The sequence below is a fragment of the Cervus canadensis genome, chromosome 1 (genome assembly GCF_019320065.1).
Source record: "Cervus canadensis isolate Bull #8, Minnesota chromosome 1, ASM1932006v1, whole genome shotgun sequence".
Taxonomy (NCBI): domain Eukaryota; kingdom Metazoa; phylum Chordata; class Mammalia; order Artiodactyla; family Cervidae; genus Cervus; species Cervus canadensis.
In genome coordinates, this window is record NC_057386.1 from 80,754,984 (window position 1) to 80,778,230 (window position 23,247).

Consider the following 23,247-nt stretch of genomic DNA (forward strand, 5'->3'; position numbering starts at 1 on the left):
AAACTCAGTCCTTCAACTTTTAAAAAAAGAAGCTCAGCCACAAGCCAGGTTTACTCAGTTCTACATCTTTCTATGGACTTCCCAGCAGGCTCAGTGGTAAAGAATCTGCCTGCCAATCCTGGAGATGGGGTTTGATTCTTGGGCCGGGAGGATCTCCTGGAAGGAGAAATGGCAACGCACTCCAGTATTCTTGCCTCAAAAATCCCAAGGAGAGAAGAGATTAGAAGGCTACAGTACATGGGGTTGCAAAGAGTTGGACACGACTGAGCATACATAAACATTTAATTATATTAAAATGTATCAGGTGGTAAAATGTATTTTCAGAGAAATTTGGAAAATAGAGCAGAACTTATAGTCCCTTGAATTAGAAAATAATTTACTGTTAAGTTGATATTTGAATTTTTATCTTTACAGAGTAGTAGGTGTTAGCAGGCAGACAAACTTAGTTTCCAGAGGTATAAAGAAGTTATTCAGCATGAAATAGTTATGGAATACAAGTTCATGTCCCCAACTCACAGTAAGGCCAACAAACTGAAATACCAGAGTCTGGAGCAGAGAAAGGTTTTAGTGTAGGGTCAAGCAAGGAGAATGTGTAGCTTATGCTGGAAAAAAAAAAATTGAACTCCCAGATGGTTTTCAGAGAGGTTTTAAAGGTAAAATTTGGAGTGAGGGCTGCAGAAAGTATGACTTTCTTCCAATTGGTTGGTAGTGGGGTTAATAGGGCCATGTTCCAGGAATTTTGTGCTCAGTCTGAGGTTACCGTCCTCCACTTGGGGTAGTGAAGATAGAGGGGGGCTTAGTTCCTGCAAAAGAATTAAAAGATAATGTTATTTATATCCTTTGAACAAGAACTAGAATCCTGCTTTAAATGCTGCACTGCTGTTTCTTGACTGGCCCTGCCTTTGTTTCTGCATTCTTTTAAGTCCCTGACTACTAACTGTTTGCATCTGTGTTTTGGTCCTCAGGGACGGTCTGGGAAGCTAAAACTTTTACGTTACAAGAAAGAAATGGGGGCCCTGAGAAGCCTTTGGGGCCCTGGAGGGTCTCACAGGGTACTGCTAAAACTCATCACGTATGTATGTATTAGTCGCTTAGTTGTATCCTTTGCAACCCCATGGACTGTAGCCTGCCAGGCTCCTCTGTCCATGGAAACCTCCAAGCAAGAAAAAAGTGGGTGGCCAGTCCCTTCTCCAGGGGATCTTCTAGACCCAGGGATGGATCCCGCGTTTCCTGCATTGCAGACAGATTCTTTATCCACCGAGGCACCAGGGAAGCCCACCATGCTTGGGGAATGTAAAAGAGCTGAATGTAGCTGCAGTAAAGGAAGTTTAATTTGAATTGGGTCTTTAGAAACTGGGCTCCCTATTGGCCCAGGCGGTAAAGAATCTGCCTGCCAGACGGGAGACCCAGGTTCCACCCCTGGGTTGGGATGATTCCCCTGGAGAAGGGAATGGTTACCCACTCCAGTATTATTGCCTGGAGAATTTCATGGACAGAGGAGCCTGGCGGGCTACAGCCCCTGGGGTTTCAAAGAGTATGACGACTGAGGACTAATTTTCACTTCAGTTTCACTTTATAAATCACGAAGAATAAGAAAGGGAAGCAGCTCACATGTGGCAGAGAAAGACGCAGGCCCCAGGCAGCCGGCAGCTGCCCTGCCCATGAACAAGCTGTGTGAGGCGGAGGAATCAGCAGAGAGGCAGAAGAGCAGGCGAGCAGGTCTGAGAGGCCCCGGAAGGTGGGGCGTAGCCGGAGGCGCCTCTTCCGGCTTCCTATTTGGCCACGCCTGCGCAGTCATCCCTCTCGGGTCTGGAGCCTCTGAAGCGCTGGCATGGGGCCAGAGTGCGTTGGGGTTTCATGACCGGCATCCTGGGCGCCACGGGTCTACTGGGCTTGCGTCAAGGCAGGCAGCAGCGCTCCGAGACAGCGGCGCAGAGGCGCTTCTGCCAGGTAAGTGGTTACATGGACAATTGTACCTGTGTTGTTGAAACCATGGATAGATTAAATGATTAGACGGTTTCCCTAAGACTTCTGAAACTTCTGGAATGTCAGTACTTTAGCTATTACAAGGTAAACCTGAAAAAAGCCGTGTCCTTTCTGGAATACAAACCAGTGTGGCAGTTCCTGAGGGCTTAAGACAGTGAGCTACAGCTCAGTCTATCAGACTCTTTGCGACTCCACGGACTGCAGCACGCCAGGATTCACTGTCCATTACCAACTCCGGAAGCCTAATGAAACTCACGTCCATCCAGTCGGTGATGCCATCCAACCATCTCATCCTCTGTTGTCTCCTTCTCCTCCTGTGTTCGATCTTTCCCAGGCATCAGGATCTTTTCCAATAAGTAAGTTCTTTACATCAAGTGGCCAAGGTATTGGAGTTTCAGCTTCAACATCAGTCCTTCCAGTGAATATTCAGGACTGATTTCTTTAGGATGGACTGGTTGGATCTCTTTACAGTCCAAGGAACTCTCAAGAGTCTTCTCCAACACCACAGTTCAAAAGCATCAATTCTTTCGCCCTCAGCTAAATATATAGTCCAACTCTCATATCCATCCGGCTACTGGAAAAATCATAGCTTTGACTAGATGGACCTTTGTTGGCAAAGTAATGACTCTGCTTTTTAATATGCTATCTAGGTTGGTTATAGCTTTTCTTCCAAGGAGCAAGTGTCTTTTAAATTCATGGCTTCAGTCACCATCTACAATGATTTTGGAGCCGCCCCCCCCCCCCCCCCCCCCCCCCCCCCCCCAAATAAAGTCTCTCACTGTTTCCATTGTTTCCCCATCTATTTGCCATGAAGTGATAGGACCGGAGGCCATGATCTTAGTTTTCTGAATGTTGAATTTTAAGCCAACTTTTCCACTCTCCTCTTTCACTTTCATCAAGAGGCTCTTTAGTTCTTTGCTTTCTGCCATAAGGATGGCATCATCCGCATATCTGAGGTTATTGATATTTCTCCCAGCAGTCTTGATTCCAGCTTGGGCTTCATCCACCCAGGGTTTCTCATGATGTACTCTGCATATAAGTTAAATAAGCAGAGTGACAATATACAGCCTTGACTTACTCCTTTCCCGATTTCGAATCAATCTGTTGTTTCATGTCCAGTTCTAACTGTTGCTTCTTGACCTGCATACAGATTTCTCAGGAGGCAGGTCAGATGATCTGGTATTCCCATCTCTAAGAATTTTCCACAGTTTGTTGTGATCTACACAATCAAAGGCTTTGGCATAGTCAATAAAGCAGAAGTAGATGTTTTTTTGGAACTTTCTTGCTTCTTCAGTGATCCAACAGATGTTGGCAATTTGATCTCTGGTTCCTCTGCCTTTTCTAAATCCAACTTTAACATCTGGAAGTTCATGGTTTACATACTATTGCAGCCATGCTTGGAGAATTTTGAGCATTACTTTGCTAGCGTTTGAGATGAGTACAATTGTGCAGTAGTTTGAACATTCTTTGGCATTGCCTTTCTTTGGGATTGGAATAAAAACTGACCTTTTTCAGTCCTGTGGCCACTGCTGAGTTTTCCAGATTTGCTGGCATATTGAGTGCAGCACTTTCATAGCATCATATCTTAGGATTTGAAATAGCTCAACTGGAATTCCATCACCACCACTAACTTTGTTTGTAGTGATGCTTCCTAAGGCCCACTTGACTTGCCATTCCAGGATGTCTGGCTCTAGGTGAGTGTTCACACCATTGTGGTTTTCTGGGTCATGAAGATCTTTTTCATACAGTTCTTCTGTGTATTCTTGCCACCTCTTCTTAATATCTTCTGCTTCTGTTAGGTCCATACCATTTCTGTCCTTTATTGAGCCCATCTTTGTAAGAAATGTTCCCTTGGTATCTCTAATTTTCTTGAAGAGATCTCTAGTCTTTCCCATTCTGTTAAACAATAGAATTTCCTCTATTTCTTTGACTTCACTGAGGAAGTCTTTTTTATTTCTCCATGCTGTTCTTTGGAACTCTGCATTCAGGCCAAATTTTCCTGTTACTCCAGGTATCTCATGACTTCTTACTTTTGCATTCCAGGCCCCTATAATGAAAGTGACATCTTTTTTGGGTGTTTGTTCTAGAAGGTCTTATAGGTCTTCATAAAACTTCAGTTACTTCAGCATAACTGGTCAGGGCATAGACTTCGATTACGGTGATATTGAATGGTTTGCCTTAGAAATGAACAGAGATCATTCTGTTGTTTTTAAGATTGGATCCTAGTACTGCATTTCAGACTCTTTTGTTGACTACCTATCATGGTACCTCATGCTTTCCTTCTGGAATGATACAAGTCTCAGAACATAAGACATACAACATTCTTCCTAGTTGTATCACTTTAGTAGCTCTTAATAAAGTTTTATGATGAGATATATATTTCTCCAGCTGATAAACAGACTTTATTGCTGTAAAGACTGGAATATACTCTGTCTGTATCACTAAGAATAATACTTTTCATGTAGAGGTAAAGCATAACCACTTCTGGAGTTGAATGCATTCCTGTGGTGATACTGGTCTGGAGTGGCAGTTTTAGCTGACCTTAGCTGGTGGGATTTCTTGGGCATTCTTAAACCTGGACATTGATTTGTTGGTGGGGATTGGAAAGTAGGGATGAAAGAGCATCACCTTAAGTAAATGTGAAAAATTCTGTTGATTATTTTGAATATTCAGTTGCTTGGATTCAGACTATGAAGAATAATAAATAAGATTCTTACATCATATGCATTTTATGCAAACTTTAAAGGAAGAGTGAAAAAATGTGTTCATTTAGAGTGAGTACTATTATGTAGGAGTAAGTAACAAATGAATAATAAGTAAATTAGACACATTTCCCTTAAACATGTTTAATAAAATTATTTTAAAATGCAATAACAGTCTTTGGGTTGAGAATGTAATATTAAAAATATTTGTTATTCAATCTCTTCTCTGAAACCAATTGAAGACAAGAATATCATAGAAAAGTAAAGGCTAAGGCTAGCTTCAGTGAAACTAGAGCATCTCAGATTCCAAATTAAAAATACTTTAAATACAATACTTTCTATTTAATAATGCAGTACTTTGAGATACTTTTCTAGGATGGTATGGGGGAAGAAAAGTAGGTTGATTCCTATGCTTGCAAAGCTTGCATTTTAATTGAAGCTAGACATCAATGCACAGTAAACATATACATAAGTAAATTATATAAAATATAAAATGATTAATGATGTGAAACAGAAAATATAGCTGGGTAAAACTGGATGGGGATTCCTAACTGTGTCAAAGAGAAATTGTACCTGATGGAGTAAAATGGTCAAGGAAGACTTTATTCAAAACTATTTCTGTGCATTACATCCCTCATAGTGATAGGAAATTGAACTGAACTGTGCTGAAATAAAAAGTGGGAGAGGGTTTTTTTTTAATTGAAGTATAGTTAATTTACAGTGTTGTTAATTTCTGCTATACATCAAAGTGATTCAGTTACACATATGTGTTCTTCCTCGTATTTGTTTCCATTATGGTTTATCACACGATACTGAATATGGTTCTTTGTGCTATGCAGTAGGGCCTTGTTGTTTATCCATGCTGTATGTAATAGTTTGCATCAAAAACGCATGAGTTTTTAAGAGCTGAGATGAGCTAGTGGAAAAGTGCTGGAGGATATTAGGGGGGAAGTTGGTCACAGTGATTAAGCCATCTGTGTTTGCTAATTGGCACTGATTGAAGTCAGGTTCCTGCTCTCCCACAGGGACTGGTAGATAGAGGCACTGTGTTTCTTGATCACCACTTTTCAAAGGGATGGCTCCCAGGTCCTTGAGAAAGATATTTCTGGGCTGTGAAACTAGGGAGAGTCTGGGTGAAAATTTATATCTCAAAGGAGCAGAGAAAGAATTTACAAATGAAGTTTTTCTATGCTCAAAAGAAAAGGGAGGTTAGAGCCTCTAGTCTGGAACAAAATTGTGTAAAATTTGGTCAAGCTGAGGAAAACCTTAAGGCCGGCTTGGTCAGTGGTAGGGAGGTGGGATGCAGGTTTTAACAATTATTAACAGGAGAAACACTGAGAAGAGCAGAAATAATGCCCTTGAAAGAGAGGTCTCAGCAGCTGTGGTAGAGAAATTTAGAAAGTATCTAAAAGTGTCTGTGGAGACTACTTCCCTGCCTCAACCCCCAATCCCCCATCCTGCATTTCACGATGAGCAAACCAGAGGCCCAGGAAGACTTGACCTCAGGCAAGGTGAAGGGTAGCAAGGGCCACATGCATAGATCCATAAACAGGAAATTAAAGTTATAAAAGAATATAGCAAACAATGTTGGTTAAAACACACACACACACACAAAAGAAGGTCTTAAAAATGCAGAAAATTTTTCAGACAAAAATCCTTGGTATTCTCAAGGAAATATTGTGATTTGTTAGTTCATGGACATGGTACAGTCAAAAAAGAAATGAAAGAAAAATCACTAGCTAACCTCATACCATAAGTAAGGAAACACTTTAGGATAGGTAACCAATATTGCACAAAAAGGGTGGATTTTATCTTATGAAGTTGAAAGTCCACAGCCAGTGCTCTGAATCACTGTTCTGGAGAGATTAATCCAATTTTTTTCTGATGAAACAACTTGATAAAATTCATCCAATAAAAAATTGAATTGAAATAGCTCAAGATTGGAGAGATTTGAAATGACCAATAGTATTAAATATGTTTACATATAGAACTAAGACTCATAGCTGAAAACTATTATGTAGAAACAAGTTACTATAGCAGGCTTAAGACTACTAGTCTTAGAAAAGTCTGCTTGCCAGTTTGACCCTTGGCTGGCAAATGGAAACTTGCATTTCAGAAGGATTCCAACTATTCTCCAAAAAGAGAAATATACTTGAACTCTGCCTAACCTGTTCATAAGCAATACGATTTTATAGTGAACACCGGCTTTCCTTCTAGGAGTCTTGATTTTAGGTTCTTGCTAGGCAGATTGCCTATGTGATCAGATCTCAAGAAAAACCTTGGACTTTCAGACACTTGTTGTGTTGTCACTACTTCTAGCTGGCAGAAGTAAGCATTTCCTTTGTGACTCAGCTGGAGGAAGCTGGCACTAATTTCCTGTGGACTTTGTCCCATCTGTCTTTGCTGATTTGGCTTTATATTAATATCATTTCACTTTAATGATTCTTAGCTGTGAGGATAACTATATGCTGAGTCCTCTGAATCCTTCTAGTGAATCATCAAACCTACAGTTAATTTTCAGGACCCCAGTCACACTATATAGTTTATGCAATAAATCTTGACAATGTAAAAGTGCATTATTAAAAACAGTGAACACAAATAATGTTTGTGAGACTATACATCACATTCTTTTTGAGTTGAGACCTCCTTCTCCTTATGATACGTATAGGTTTATCAATCACAACCTTCTCTAACGTTCTTGTCAAATAAATGGGAAAGCAACCTAGATCAGGCCAATTATGAAACTGTATGAATGACTTTTAAATTACATCAATGACAAGAATTCAGCTATTTCCCACAATTTCTTATTTTAATCATTTGGAGATATGAGACTGTCTTGCATGTATCACAATGAAAAGTCTGAAGAAGCAGACAAATAATCCACATTAAAAAAATGGGCTTCCCTGATCGCTCAGTTGGTAAAGAGTCCCCCTGCAATGCAGGGCACCCTGGTCTCAATCTCTGGGTTGGGAAGATCCCCTGGAGAAGGGAAGGTTAGCCACTCCAGTATTCTGGCCTGGAGAATTCCATGGACTGTATAATTCATGGGGTCCCAAAGAGTCAGACACAACTGAGAAACTTTCACTTAAAAAAATAGATAATAATCAGCCAATGTAGAAAGAGCAAGAGGAGTAAAGATAAAGATTGTTTGAACTTTTAATTAGAAGAATAAAATTAACAAAATGCATATTTGGGGAAAGAGGTGAAAGAAATGGAGACAAGCTGATTGCCTCAGGTTTTCACTATGGGAATCAATAGATACTTTAAGAAACTTATAAATGAAATATGATATTTAAGATATAGACCTAAAGGCAAAAGATCAAGCACGATTATCTTGAAAGCCAAACTTGTAGGTTTCAAAAGAGAAGCATACACAGGCACACATAGTATACAAATACACAAATGCATAAAGTTAAAGGAAAGATCATATTGCAAAAAAGAATCCAAAGAAATGTTTAAAAACTTGTGTGTTGAACACATTTGCTTATCTCTACTTCCTCTGTAAAATTCAATGAAATATGGAAAAGTCATTTAGCATGTGGAGTAGATTTGGTTATCCCCAGTTACCTGATTAATCAGCTGATAATACATTTGTATAATCAATTGATTATACAACAATATAATACCTGATAATACACCAAGAATGAAAATACATGAAACCCACAAATATTAAGAAAATTGAAGAGAAAATTACAGGAGATGAATAGCATCAATAATTGTTAGAAACAATTTGGAGGAACAAATAGTAATTTTGCAGAATGAAAAAAAAGTGACTTTATCTACTACAGAAAGAAACCAAGAAGATTTAAACTGGAGTCAAAAATGCCGAGAAGGCTTAGAATATGAAGGTACAGTGTAGCTTTAAAAGTGAATGATCTATGGAGTTAGTTAGAGGCAGAGTTGAAATTACCAGGAACACTTAGATCTTTAGATTTTCTTTTGTGCCAATTTTGGTTTAAGGTAAGACATTTCTGGAGATACTAACCCATAAAAAGTTAAAACAATATTTTAGATGTAAGAATACTGAGAAAAAGGGGAAGCTAGATCTAAGTAACATTTTAAATACCTTTAATAAGTTAAATTTATTATTTAGTAAATTGAAATCTACATACTTATTCCCTTTCTTTCCACTGGCCCCCAGAAATGAGCAGCCAGTTCAAATTGGCCAATTAAGAGGACACACTGCTATAGTGAATTCCAATGAAATAGTCACTACTTTTTTGAAAAACTAGATTGCAACCCCCTAGCCATTGTGTCCTTCTCATGCTTTGAAACAGTTTTTAAGGCTCTCAACTTAAAATTTTTTTAAAAAGTAATGAGAAAACAGGAGGAGTTTAACATAAATTAACAGAGAGCAAAACAAAAATAAAATTCCATATGCAGAGTTTTAACTTCAAAAAAACTATAATTCATATTAGAGTTATGGGTTGATACTGTAACCATGAATAAAAACAACACTCTATAAAAAGGAAAGAGAAATTTCATGAAATAAATACTGCTTGAAAACTACTTGTGATATTAATACTTTTGAAAAATCACAATAATAACTGAAAGTTACTTGCAAATAGGAGGATAAGATTGAAGATATTCTCAGCCATAGAAAATGCTTCATACTTCTGTTCATTGAAAATTACTGAAGGGTTTTACTAAAAGAAATAAGAAAAAAGAAAGAAATAAGAAAGAAATTTTATTGAAAAAATAAGAAAAAAGAACTTATGTGATTCTGAGAAGGAAATTTAGAATAGAACAGGGTCAAGAGTATTTCTTAGTGGAAAACTTGTGTGTGTATGTACAAACATGAGTATCTGAAGAATTGTGCTTTGTAAACACTGAAGAGTAATTTAACCAAATATCATGATTAAAGTCTTTTGAGAGGTTTAAAGCAGTACAAGTGTTTCTTCAAGTAAGAGTGAGGATTTTAAAAACTTGCATCCTCATTTAACATACTAGGAAAATCTGTATCTAAAATAGAAGAAATAATGTGTATTGCTCTACAAATGTATTTATTTTTTCAAATACATTTAAAAGGTAAAAGAGAAGACACACTGTTTGAAGTAAACTTTTATTTTTGCTTCTAAATTTAAGTAAATTGTTCAGTGCAGTTCAGTTCAGTCACTCAGTTGTGTCTGATTCTTTGCGAAACCATGCCCAGCAGCAAGCTCACCAGGCTTCCCTGTTCATCACCAGCTCCTGGAGCCCACACAGAGTCATGTCTATTGCATTGGTGATGCCATCCAACCATCTCATCCTCTGTCATTCCCTTCTCCTACTGTTTTCCATACTTCCCAGCACCAGGGTCTTTTCCCATGAGTTGGTCTTTTGCATAAGGTAGCCAAAGTATTGGAGTTTCAGCTTCAGCATCAGTCCTTCCAATGAATTATTCAGGACTGATTTCCTTTAGGATGGACTGGATGGATCTCGTTGCAGTCCAAGGGACTCTCAAGAGTCTTCTCCAACATCACAGTTTAAAAGCATCAATTCTTCTACACTCAGCTTTCTTTATAGTCCAACTCTCACATCCATACATGACTATTGGAAAAACCATAGCTTTGACTAGATGGACCTTTGTTGGCAAACTAATGTCTCTGCTTTTTAATATGCTGTCGAGGTTGGTAATAGTTTTTCTTCCAAGGAGCAAGCCTCTTTTAATTTCATGGCTGCAGTCACCATGTGTAGTGATTTTGGAGCCCCCCAAAATAAAGTCTGTCACTGTTTCCATTGTTTCCCCACCTATTTGCCTTGAAGTGATGGGACTGGATACCATGATCTTAGTTTTCTGAATGTTGAGTTTTAAGCCAGCTTTTTCACTCTCCTGTTTCACTTTCATTGAGAGGCTCTTTAGTTACTCTTCACTTTCTGCCATAAGGGTGGTGTTATCTGTGTATCTGAGGTTATTGATATTTCCCCTTGAAATCTTGATTCCAGCTTGTGGTTCATCCAGCCTGGCATTTCACATGATGTACTCTGCTTATAAGTTAAATAAGCAGGGTGATTATATACAGCCTTGATGTACTCCTTCCCAATTTGAAACCAGTCTGTTGTCCCATGTCCAGTTCTTACTGTTCTTTCTTGACCTGCATACAGGTTTCACAGAAGGCAGGTAAGGTGGTCTGGTATTCCCATCTCTTTAAGAATTTTCCACAGTTTATTGTGATCCACACAGTCAAAGGCTTTGGCATAGTCAGTAAAGCAGAAGTAGATGTTTTTCTGGAACTCTCTTGCTTTTTTGATGATCTAGCAGATCTTGGCAATTTGATCTCTAGTTCCTCTGCCTTTTCTAAATCCAGCTTGAACATATGGACGTTCACGGTTCACGTACTGTTGAAGCCTGAATTGGAGGATTTCAAGCATTACTTTGCTAGTGTGTGAGATGAGTGCAATTGTGCGGTGGTCTGAACATTATTTGGCATTGCCTTTCTTTGGGATTGGAATGAAAACTGACCTTTTCCAGTCTCGTGGCCATGGCTGAGTTTTCCAGATTTGCTGGCATTTTGAGTGCAGCACTTTTCATAGCATCATCTTTTAGAATTTGAAATAGCTCAACAGGAATTCCATCACCTTCCCTAGCTTTGTTTATAGTGATACTTCCTAAGGCCCACTTGACTTCACATTCCAGGATGTCTGGCCCTAGGGGAGTGATAACACCATTGTGGTTATCTGGGTCATGAAGATCTTTTTTGTACAGTTCTTCTGTGTATTCTTGCCACTTCTTCTTAATATCCTCTGCTTCTGTTAGGTCCATACCATTTCTGTCCTTTATTGTGCCCATCTTTGCATGAAATTTTCCCTTGGTATCTCTAATTTTCTTGAAGAGATCTCTAGTCTTTCCTATTCTACTGTTTTCCTCTATTTCTTTGCATTGGTCACTGAGGAAGGGTTTCTTATCTCTCCTTGCTAAATTGTAAAGTTGCTAAAAAATAAATTGTAGCAAATGCTAAGATTACAGAATGTTCAACCTTAAGTTCTTAAGTTTTTTAATGACTCCACATATTCCTATATACTTCATATACTTTTAGCATCTCTCCAAAAAAAAAAAAATATATATATATAGAATAATTGTGCTTTAACTTTTGATCAACTGCATTAAACTAAAACAAAATAAGTTTCCAAAGAGAACCCTCAATTTACTCTGTCCCCCCAAAAAAAGCTGGAGTATATTCTAATTTTCAAAATAAATATCACTGCTATCAAATTTTATTCAGAACTATTTAAATTGTTTAAAATGATTGCCTCCAGTATCATGCCATATAAGCTTATACATTTGTAAACAGTTTATACTCACTGTCAAGTATTTGTAAATTGTGAGACATGATAAGTCATACACATGTGCATTTACTGAAGATATCTTACAATGTTCTAAATGTATAGTGTTTTCAAATAGTTTTTGCCTATATTGAAGTTAGCTGACTGATGTTTCACAATGCAAAATCTATCCAGATACTATATGCCCTCAGAGACTTCATATATGCTCCCTGAAGAGAGTGAATGCAATGAACCAACATTATCTATGTCCACACTTCTTTTGATTAGAATAAATTTTAACTACTTCATAAACTATAAAATTGCTTTGTTACTAAAAGGATTCATTGAGCAGAATAGTTGAATCTGAGGAAGAAGACACACTCTCCTGATTGGTATGAATTTACTGTTTTATATTCAACAAAATCTTGAGCATTCTTAAAAAAGGACATAATATAATTTAAGATAAAGTTTAATTTTTCAAAATGAATTATCCCTTGAAGAAATCTGTATTCATTAGGCAATCCTATGGCTCTACTCTCTTACTGTCGTCTATAATTCAGCATACATTATTTTCATGTTGTTTTAGTTTTTCAAGGATATTTAAAAGTTTAGCTTGCCATTTTAAATCAAATTAAAAGATATGCCTCACTTTAGTATAATCCAGGAAAGTATTAAACAGGTAGTTAACTTTTTAGGCAGTGGTCTTCCCAAAACTCATAAAATTCATAAAAGTATATACCACATAGGCTGACTACCTATTTACTAAGCCAGTCCTTTATGAAGCATTAGGAAAATCATCATTGGGAAATAAAATGTAGCATTTTTGATTGAAGCTTAGAGAAATTTCACAAATCTTACACAGATTTCCCATGTTTTCAGGAAGCAAGAGTTCTCCTGTGAAACCTTTTGGCATATATGGCATGAAGCAAAGAAGAAATTACCTTTGACCACATGCTGATAACAGATGCACAAGATAAACTGAGATAAAGCACATATGCCCACAGGCACAGGTCAGGGCTATAGCAGTTGATGTTGAGTGTAGTTCCCAGAGGAATCTGGTGGTGTCACTCTCACCACTCAGGGTGCATGTTACCTCTGTAATAGTTGCTGCAAAACAAATGCTGAACAATATTTTCCCTTTCCACCAAAGTATAAAAAACTCCAGATTTTCCTCCGTAAGTAAAAGCAGGTACTAATGTAGGTCTTTGGTAACAGTGAACTTTGTTGTATTGTATTGTAAAGTGACTTTTGAAAAGGGAGGAATACCTGTACTAAAATTAACTTGGGCTAATGGCCACACAGTTAGGCTTTGAGTCTAGATATGAAGTAATCCAGTTCTCACAAATAGGCCTATGATTGCTTTGGTAAATGTCATCATGTGAAAGTGTGAGTCACTCAGTCCTGTCCGACCCCATGGACTATATATAGCCTGCCAGGCTCCTCTGTCCATGGAATCCTCCAGGAAAGAATACTGGAGTGGTTAGCCATTTTCTTCTCCAGGGGATTTTCCTGACCCAGGGACAAAGACCAATCCAGGTCTCCTGCATTGAAGGCAGACTCTTTACCATGAGAGCCACCAAGAAAGCCCTAAAAGAGTTGTCTAATTATGTGTTCTCATGATATTTGGCTTGATACTTAGCATACAGCACACATGGTTTCTTGCTTAATAAAATACAGTTAAATTACTGGTAGGAAATTAAGTTGCCAGGGAAGTTTGTAAAAAATTGCTAAGGGTCCTACTACCATTCTCAAGTTGATTATTAGTGCCTAACAACAACAACAACAACAACAACAAAGTATTCATTATCAACATTGTGTTTAACAGCCCTCAGACTATCATTAATTCTCCATGGTCTGTATAAATGTTTAAGTATAAAATGGAAAAAAATATGAGCAATACTGCTTTAGGTAAGTTTGAATAGTAGAAGCCAAAAGTGACAACATTGTTCTTTAAGATTAAGATAAAGCAATTTCTTATACAATGACTGCAATATCTTCAACTTAAAAAATAATATTCCTGCGAATTCCTAACAAAAAGTTACTGATATTTACCATTTACACTGAGGAATAATCAAAGGGAAGGATCAACTCACAACTGAACCAGACATTCGCTATTTAATATGTGCAAAGAAACAATTGTTCTTCTCACTCTAGAAAATTTTTTCAACCAAATTCTACATTTACAGTCTTACAAGTAATTTGTTGCATTCTAATTTAATAATGTTTTGACTTCTACATGGCCACTTCTAGTTCTGTATTATGTCATTTTATCTTAGATCTATTACTATATTTTAAAAGTTGAATATATTGATGCACTTCTAAAATGCTATTTTTTTCTTGTGGTATTGTCCAAATAGGACAAACGCATTTCTGTGTTATTTCTTATTTTATGATCATTGCCAACTTTTACAGCATTCTGAACACTTCTTTCTCACAGTACTAATGTAAAGAATTTAATAAAGTCACCTAACAGTGAATTTTGTATTCTGTTTGTAAACATCCCATGTCCTTAAAGTTGATTTAGTCTCACAGAACATGGTAAGTCTTTAAGATCATTTTAACTGTTCATTTTTTAGAGATACATTGATTGGAAATACCCTTTTTATGCAGTGTAAGTATGATTTTGAGGAAATTCCACTGATGTCAATGATATTAAAGGATTATGTACTAACTTTACTATTCAAACTTATTTCCTTTTTTTTTCTCTAGTTTTATGGAGGTATAATTGACATTTGTTGTTCTTTAGTTGCTAAGTGATGTCCAGCTCTTTTGTGGCCCCATGGACTGTAGCCTGCAGGCTCCTCTGTCCGTGGAATTTCCCAAGCAGGAAAACTGGAGTAGGTTGCTGTTCCTTTTCCAGGGGATCTTCTCAACCCAGGGATCAAAGTCATGTCTCTTGCATTGACAGATGTATTCTTTATGACTAAACCACCAGGGAAACCCATTGTGTGTATATAAATGGTATATATTTGTGTGTGTGTCTGTGTTTGTATATATCTCACGTCTTCTTTACCCATTCATCTATTGATGGGCAGTTAAGTTGCTTCTATATCTTCACTATTGTTCATAATGCTATAATTAACATAGGGGATGCATATGTCTTTTCAAATTAGTGCTTTTATTTCTTTTAAATACCAGGAGTGGAATTGTTGGATTGTATGGTAGTTCTATTTTTAATTTTTTGTGAAATCTCTATATTGTTTTCCATAGTGCCTGTAACAATTTACATCCCCAGTGTACAAGGGGTCCCTTTTTTCTACATTCTAATCAACATGTATTTCTTATATTTTTGATAACAGCCATTCGGACAGATGTAAAGTGATCTCATTTCATTGTGGTTTTGTTTTTCATTTCCATGATGATTGGTGATGTTGAAAATCTTTTCATGCCTGTTGGTCATCCATATGTCTTCTTTAGCAAATTTCTACACAGGTCCTCTGCCCATGTTTTAATCAGGTTCTTTGTTTTTTGCCCTTGAGTTGTATGAATTTTTCATATATCTTGGATAATAAACCTTTATCAGATATATTATTTGCAAGTATCTCTTCTCATTCAGTAGGCACATTTTACTTATGTTGAGTGTCCTTTGCTGTGCAAAAGTTTTAGTTTGATGTAATCCATTTGCTTGTTTTTGCTTTCATGAAAATGAAAGGAAACTTGCCTTAGAACATATGTCCCTCCAAAATATTGCTAAAACTAATGTCAAAGATCATAGTGCCAATGTTTTCCTCTAGGATTTTTATAGTTTCATGTCTTACACTTAAGTCTTTAATCTGTTGTGAATTTGATTTTGTATATGGTGTAAGAAAGTTGCCCACTTTAATTCTTGCCTATGCAAATGCCCAGTGTTCCCAGCACCATTTATTGAAAAGACTATCTTTTCCCCATTGTGTATTCTTGTATATATTGTCATAGATGAATTGCCCATATAGAAATGGTTTCATTTCTGGACTATTTAGTTTCATATATCTGTCTGTTTTCTTGCCATGCTATTTTGATTACTGTAACTTTGTAGTGTATTTTGAAATCAAGGAGTTTAGTATCTTCTGTTTTACTTTTTTCTTAAAATCATTTGGAAAACTTAGGATCTTTTGTGTTCCTTTAAATTAAATTTGTGTTCTAAAATAAATTTTAGAATTATTTATTCTAATTGCGTAAGAAAGTGCCATTGCTATTTTGAAAAGGATTGCGTTAAATCTGTAGATTGCCCTGGATAGTATGCTCATATTAACAATATTAATTCTTCAAATCCATGACAGTGTATCTTTCCATCTTCAGCTTGTATCATCTTTAATTTCTTTCATCAATGTCTTAGAGTTTTCTGAGCACAGATATTTTACCTCCTCAGTTAGATTTATTCCTGAGTATTTTATTCTTTTTGATGTGATGGTAAATGGATTTGTTGTCTTAAATTCTCTTTCTGATAGTTTATTGTTAATGAATAGAAACACAACAGATTACTGTATGTTAATTCTGTATTCTGCAACCTTACCAAATCCATTGATGAACTCTAGTGGTTTCCTAGTAGTATCTTTAGGATTTTCTATGTATAGCATCATGACATCTGCAAGTAGTGACAGCTTTCTTTCTTTCTCAATTTGGATTCCTTTTACCTCTTTTTCTTGTGTGATTGCGTGGCTAGGACTTCTAATACTGTATTGAATAAAAGTGGCACAAATGGACACTTTTTCCTGTTCTTAGAGTAAAATGCTTTCAGTTTTTCACCTTTGAGTATGATTAGCTGTGGACTCGTCATATATGACTTTTATTATGATGAGCTATGTTCCCTCTATATCCTCTTTGTTGAGAATTTTCATCATGAATGTTGAGTTTTATCAGAAAGCTATATAATAACTTTGATAAAGGGTTTGGAATTTGTAGGATCTTTAATTCATATTGGTTGTCTACCAGGAAATATAAGTTTAAATCCCACCAAAGTTTATAAAGTGTGTATTTACTTGAATCTTTACCAAATAGTTATATATGTCTCAAATTTTTGGAGAAATATCAGTTTCAGTTAATGCTTACTGCATCCGTAAATTTCTTTTGTATTTTATTAGACAAGTTTATTTCTGTTCTGTTTCTTTTTCTCACTGTGCTTTTATATTTAAACACTTTTAAAAGTTGAAGGCCTACAAAGTGTCATAGTTCAACAGATATTTATTAAGTGCAAAACAACACTCTAATAACATCTTTTGAATCCCATAGGAGTACCTATCTATAACCAAACCCCAAATCAATAGACTCATCCTAGACTTGGTGAATCAAGCATCTTCAAGCACATACATTTTGATTTTATAAAATTTCTCGAAGAATTAGATATGTCCTGACTTTTAAAAGCCATTTTAATAGTGGATACATTTGTGTGCTGTCTGATATGCATCATTAAGTAAATAACTAATGGCAATAGGTAGGGAGGACTTGTAGTAATTAAAATAGATTCAGTATATTAAACCACAATCAAATATATGATATGGTTGAATGCATATGTTGAAAGAGGCTTTTGATGGAAATGCAACTCAAAAAATTAAACAATGGGAAATGATGTGATTAAAGAAATATTAATTGTGCAATCAATAAGTACACATAAGCTGTATCTATATTAAGATATATCTATCTGTATAGATAGCTGTATCAATATTATGCATAAGGAGATTATTAGAGTTATCTTGGTACAATGATAGTATTTTTCTAGGCAAAATTATGTGTTGTGGTTGAGAGTTACAGATTTCTTTTGGTATCAAACAGAAAATATTAGAAAATTAAAGCAGAAGCATATAGGAAAAGACAGAAATTTTTTAAACATAAAATCTCATGTGAGTGATATTAACATTTCCTTCTATGTTTTTAGAGCCCCTTAGAGAATTACTATGGGCAATTTGTAGTAACCATGATTATGTGCCCTATTTAATTCCCATAATGACCATTAAAATGCAAGCAAATGACTATGATCATGTTAGCTCTTTATTATGGAACCAGCTACTACACAAAACTATTAGAAAATCTTGCTGATCATTTTATATAAGCAAGTTTTCATAAGATTGTATTTTGATCCTTTGTTTTATGAAAGCAGTTTACTGGTCTTGGTATATTAAAAACTTATAATAGGCAAAACGGCATATTGAAATCATCTAAGACCATTTTTATTATAACAGTGCATGAAAGAGATCAAGAATTAAAATGCTAAAATGATAATTTTTACAGCTTATAAGCATTTTTGCTGAAGTATTAGACTATATTTTGCATCTAGTTTATCTTCATTGCTTTAAAGGACAATCTGCTACTTTAAGAGTTCTGTTATCTTTTGTCTAATTCAGCATTTAGGCATCATGTTACAGATCAAAATTTTTTTAATTATTTTTTTATTCTACTATCCCCAAGTTATAAAATCTACAAAAATTACCACATATGAATAATTTTAATTTGAGGTATAAATGATGTTGATATTATTATTCTGTTGTGCCCTGTGAGTAGAAACCAGGAAAAACAATAGAAATTTGCATTATTATTTAAACATTAAGGTATCTATGGCAAAGAATTTTATCTAAAATGATTTTTATCAGTGAAATAAAAAATTTAATAATTTTTTAAAACTTGTCCTTATGCACTGATCCCTTATAATTGCATGACTATAGACTCCACTATGGTAAACATACTTATGCTTGGATAGATTTTTAGCACATACTTGGGTTGACCAAGGAAGGAACTTGCCACTCTTGTGCAAATACAAGCCTCCTCTTTTACCATAATTTTAACAAAATCTTTTTGCAGTGACTCTGTTAAGAAGGAGGTGAATGACCTAAATTATTATACTCATTTTTTCTGCACTGCATCTCTATTTGTGAACTCCAAATTAGCACATATGTTTTTGTTTTTTTGTTGTTGTTGTACATCAATAACAATTTATTTGTATCATGTATTTCATTCCATTGTTGTCTTTGTCCTCCTAGTTTGAAGAGGTTTATTTTTAAATCTCTTTTCCCCTGAACCGTAAGATCCTTTATGTTAAATTTGCTCTCAAACTCTCTTGCTATCTCTTTCTGTTCAGCTTCTGTCTGCCTCCCGGCTCCTTCTCTCAGTTAATCAGTAAAAGATATGGCACAGATTGTTTATCCAACAAATGCTATTTATTGATTGCTTACCACTGTTCTAGATGCTAGAAATGCATCCATAGGAAAATAGACAATAACCATATCTTCATGGAGTATATATTCTTAAAGTGCTCTGCTCAGTCGCTTTAATTGTGTCCAACTCTTTGCAAACCTGTGGATTGTAGCCCAACAGGTTATGTTCTAAAAGGGGAATAAGCAAAAGCATTATGTTGCATGTGCCTATAGGTTGCATGTACTGCAAAGATAAATTCAAGGAAGGGAAGGGGGTAGGGAATATCGGGGAGGGGAATATTGGTTTAAGCATTTCTTAGGGAAGGCCTCTTTTACAAGGTGCTGTATGTAATATAAACACAAGGGTTGCAGTACCACACAACTCCAGAGCATCCTTCACTGTAATCTATATGAATGGTGCCTCCTGAGTTGTGCTGGCTCTGTGGCCCTCAATAGTCCCCTGCAAAGACTGGAAGAAGTTAGGTGAGAAAGAAGAGAATTCTAGGCAGAGGACACAGATGTCTTGTTTAAGACAGAAGGGTTTTTTAGATGTCTGTGAATTATCGAAGAAGTCAGTGTGTCTGAAAGATGCTCAATGAATATTTGAATGTGGTTTAATATCATCCCCAATCAATTATGTTGATTTTGCATTGATCTAAATTGACATTTCTAATGTTCAAAAACACTGAAGAGGAATTTAGTTTACTTTTTTTGTATTATATAACTCAGATCTTATCACAGTTGAACACTTATCATCATGAAGATTTTCATTTTTGAAACAAAATTTAGCTAGATAAAATAAATACTAATGATGAATAAATACCATGTATTGACTGGCATACATACTATCATTCCTGACATACATATTATTATTTGAGAAAAAATTTCTGCAGATTAATAATATTCATCTTGTGGTCTCTGCAAGGAAATTGCATTACAGTGGTGAATTTGGTTTAGGCATGCTGAAATAAGAACACACAATTTGTAAATACTAGTGGCATTGGATTTCTTTCTGGATACTTACATTGTGAAGAATCTTATTAAAAATATTTCTACATTCTGTGGAAGGATGCCCATACTCAGAAGAAATCCAAAAGCATCTGCGTAGTGATTGAAAAATAAATAGAGCAGTGGTTTCTTTTGAATTCATGCCGAGCTTCTACCCATCTGGGACTCTTAGCTCAATCAAAACAAAAGGGATGTTTTGGAGAGAGAATAAAAGAAGTCATCTGAGTTTTTTCAGATTCACTGTCTGCTTTAACCCTTTTCAAGTTGCAAGTTTTAGATCTCTCCTCCCCTGGCCCCAAAATGTTCTTAGGGAAATTGTAATTCTTTGTTCCAGTCCTAGAATTTTCTCTTTTTCCAAGAGCTTTAAATGTTAACAACATAAACTAAGCCACCAATTTTAAAGCAAAAATAACAGCCAGCCCTCTCTAGCCTACACTTTGGGATATTAAATTCTAAGTGTATTGTGAGCAACTCATTTCAACAACCAATTACTGCTTCAAACACCCAACGAAGACTAAGTAAGAAAGTATCATCTACCTCACATTTCTGAAGTGTATGTGCTCTGTGTGAGCCAAGCCCCATGAAGCGTTGAACCAAACAACCACAGCAGGTTCCTATCCTCTTGGTTATTCAGCATTAATTTCTTAATGCCTGGTTGGGCTTGCTGATGAGTGGCCTCTATCTCTCAGGTATTCTGCAACATTGATTTCCAGCCTTGGAGTGAATTATTTGTTCGTTTTCTCTTTGCATGATTTAACACAGTTGGATTGCTATGAAGAGAGGGGGAGGGAAAGGAAGCTCTGGAATAGATGTGCCCTACTTGAAGCTTCTGTTTAGTAATACTGATGTGAATGTACATGTTTTTTAAAAGACTGCTAAGATTTCTTCTAGCTATAAAGTTCTAATATTTTGCATTTAGCTACCAAGTGCTTATAATTAAACATTTTAATACCCAATATATGATGTTTACAATTAAGATCACTGTAATAAAATGGTTTCAGTGGATATGAGTCCCTCCAATGGAATACTGGTTTCGTTAATTTACTAGCAGAAAAAATGTTTTATTAATGTATCTTTCTGAAACATTTCTGAACCAGTTCAAAGGCTCTTTTGCATGGTTGCTGTTTTATAATTTAGTGCAATTGCTTTGAGCAAAATTGTCATCTTTTCCATTTCTTTTGTATTTTTCTTTAATATAACAGTGAGTGCTCTAAATTTTTGAATACTAAATCTGGGCAGCATTTGGCATCAATAAGTGTTTTAATATCTGAAAACTTGTCTGATATAAAATTACTTAGAAATGATAACAGTGTACACACACAAAGCAGTGTGTATTTCTGAGTCATAACTCTTTGTATTATGAATGTTAGTGTTTTCATCATCCACTCTTATCCTTATCCACATTCCAAAATAAAAAGTTGCCATTAAAAATAAAGTTACTCATTATGCACTTTAAAATTATCATTTGTGATTCTTCTGGAAGAAACTCTTTCCTGGAAAATGTAATGAAGTTTTATATCAATAATCAATAATTTCCCCAATATTTCTTCAAATATAATTCTACCTTCAAATATGTCAAATAAGTCCTTAAGTGGACACAAACACTTCTGAACACCAGAAATAGTATGATAAGAATTAGGGTATATTTTATATTCAGAGGATACAGAGTCTACAGATTCGTGCAAAATAATTAGAATTTCTAGTTAAGCAAAAATGTTAAATTATCATAATGCTTTCTGACATGTGTTCCCATATCTGAATATTCCTCAAAAATGTACTAATATTGCTCTTTAAAGTCAGTGTCAAAATATTTTTAAATGAATGAAATTTCAAAATGTTTCTGATATACCAGTTCTACAAATTCACAAATTGGCATAAAGAGATAGAAATTGAATGTAATTGGATATTATGCTAAGCATATTAGATATATCACATAGTCAACTGACCAACTAATTCTTTTAAATTTCAGAAAGTATCAGTCAGTTCAGTTCAGTTCAGTTGCTCAGTCGTGTCCAACTCTTTGCGACCCCATGAATCGCAGCACGCCAGGCCTCCCAAAAAGTATAGTAGTAACCAAAATATGGAAGAATCAGTTTTCTGGTGAACACTCTAAACTTATCTCTAAATTTTAAAGCAAAAATGTTATTGTGAACTGTAAAAAAGACCAACAAATAAATTATAAGGTTAAAATGTTAAAAATCTCTGCATATTTGACTATTTTGACTAATGTTGCATATTTTATATCATTTAAATAGATCTTATCTGAAAATGTTTAAATGAATATGAATTTTAAATGACCTATAACATTTTAGACAGTTTTATTCCCTTCAAATATTAGTCAATGCTTTTGTGAATACATATCATGACCCAGTTTTTCTCATAATGATTAGAACGTTGACAGTAACAAGCAACAGCATTATCAAAAACAAGAAGTCCCTAAAATTAAAAGCACCTTTGTGTTTTTCTATCTGTGAAGGACATGTGTGGATAGATGTGGAGATGAAAAAGAGGGAGGCTCATAAACAAATCCATCATAGCACAGTACTGTAATTATAGACTTATTAAAATGAATTTAGTCTCTGATGGTCAGTCAACATGCCAAAGAGTAATTCTAATTATCTTCTAAATTGTTTGCATCTGTGACTAATCCTACTGTAATACATCTTTGCCAGTCATCACATATCATTTCTGAATATGGCTTATTTATATCTTTGTCAGTTTTCAGTGTAATTTTACACTATATGCACACATTTTTCTTCTTTGTAATTATTTTTCACCTACCCTACATAGAAAAAGTGAAAGTGAAATCACTCAGTTGTGTCCGACTCTTTGTGACCCCATGGACTATGGCCTACCAGGCTCTCTGTCCATGGGATTTTTCCAGGCAAGAATACTGGAGTGGATTGCCACTTCCTTCTCCAGGAGATCTTCCCAACACAGAGATTGAACCTGGGTCTCCCGCACTGTAGGCAGACGCTTTCCCTTCTGAGCCAGTGAGGAAGTAGAAAAGCCACTGTTATTCTACTGAGAAATCAAGCAGGATTTGAATAAGATTTTATAACTTCTGAAATAAAGATGTGTTTAGTTTACATTTGATTTTTGCTTTGGAAGCATAAGTAGAGGCCACTTATGCATATTACTAAAATACAAAAGTAGAATTAAAACATCTGTTAAAATGGGAAGTACTTGAACATTAAGCCAGTATG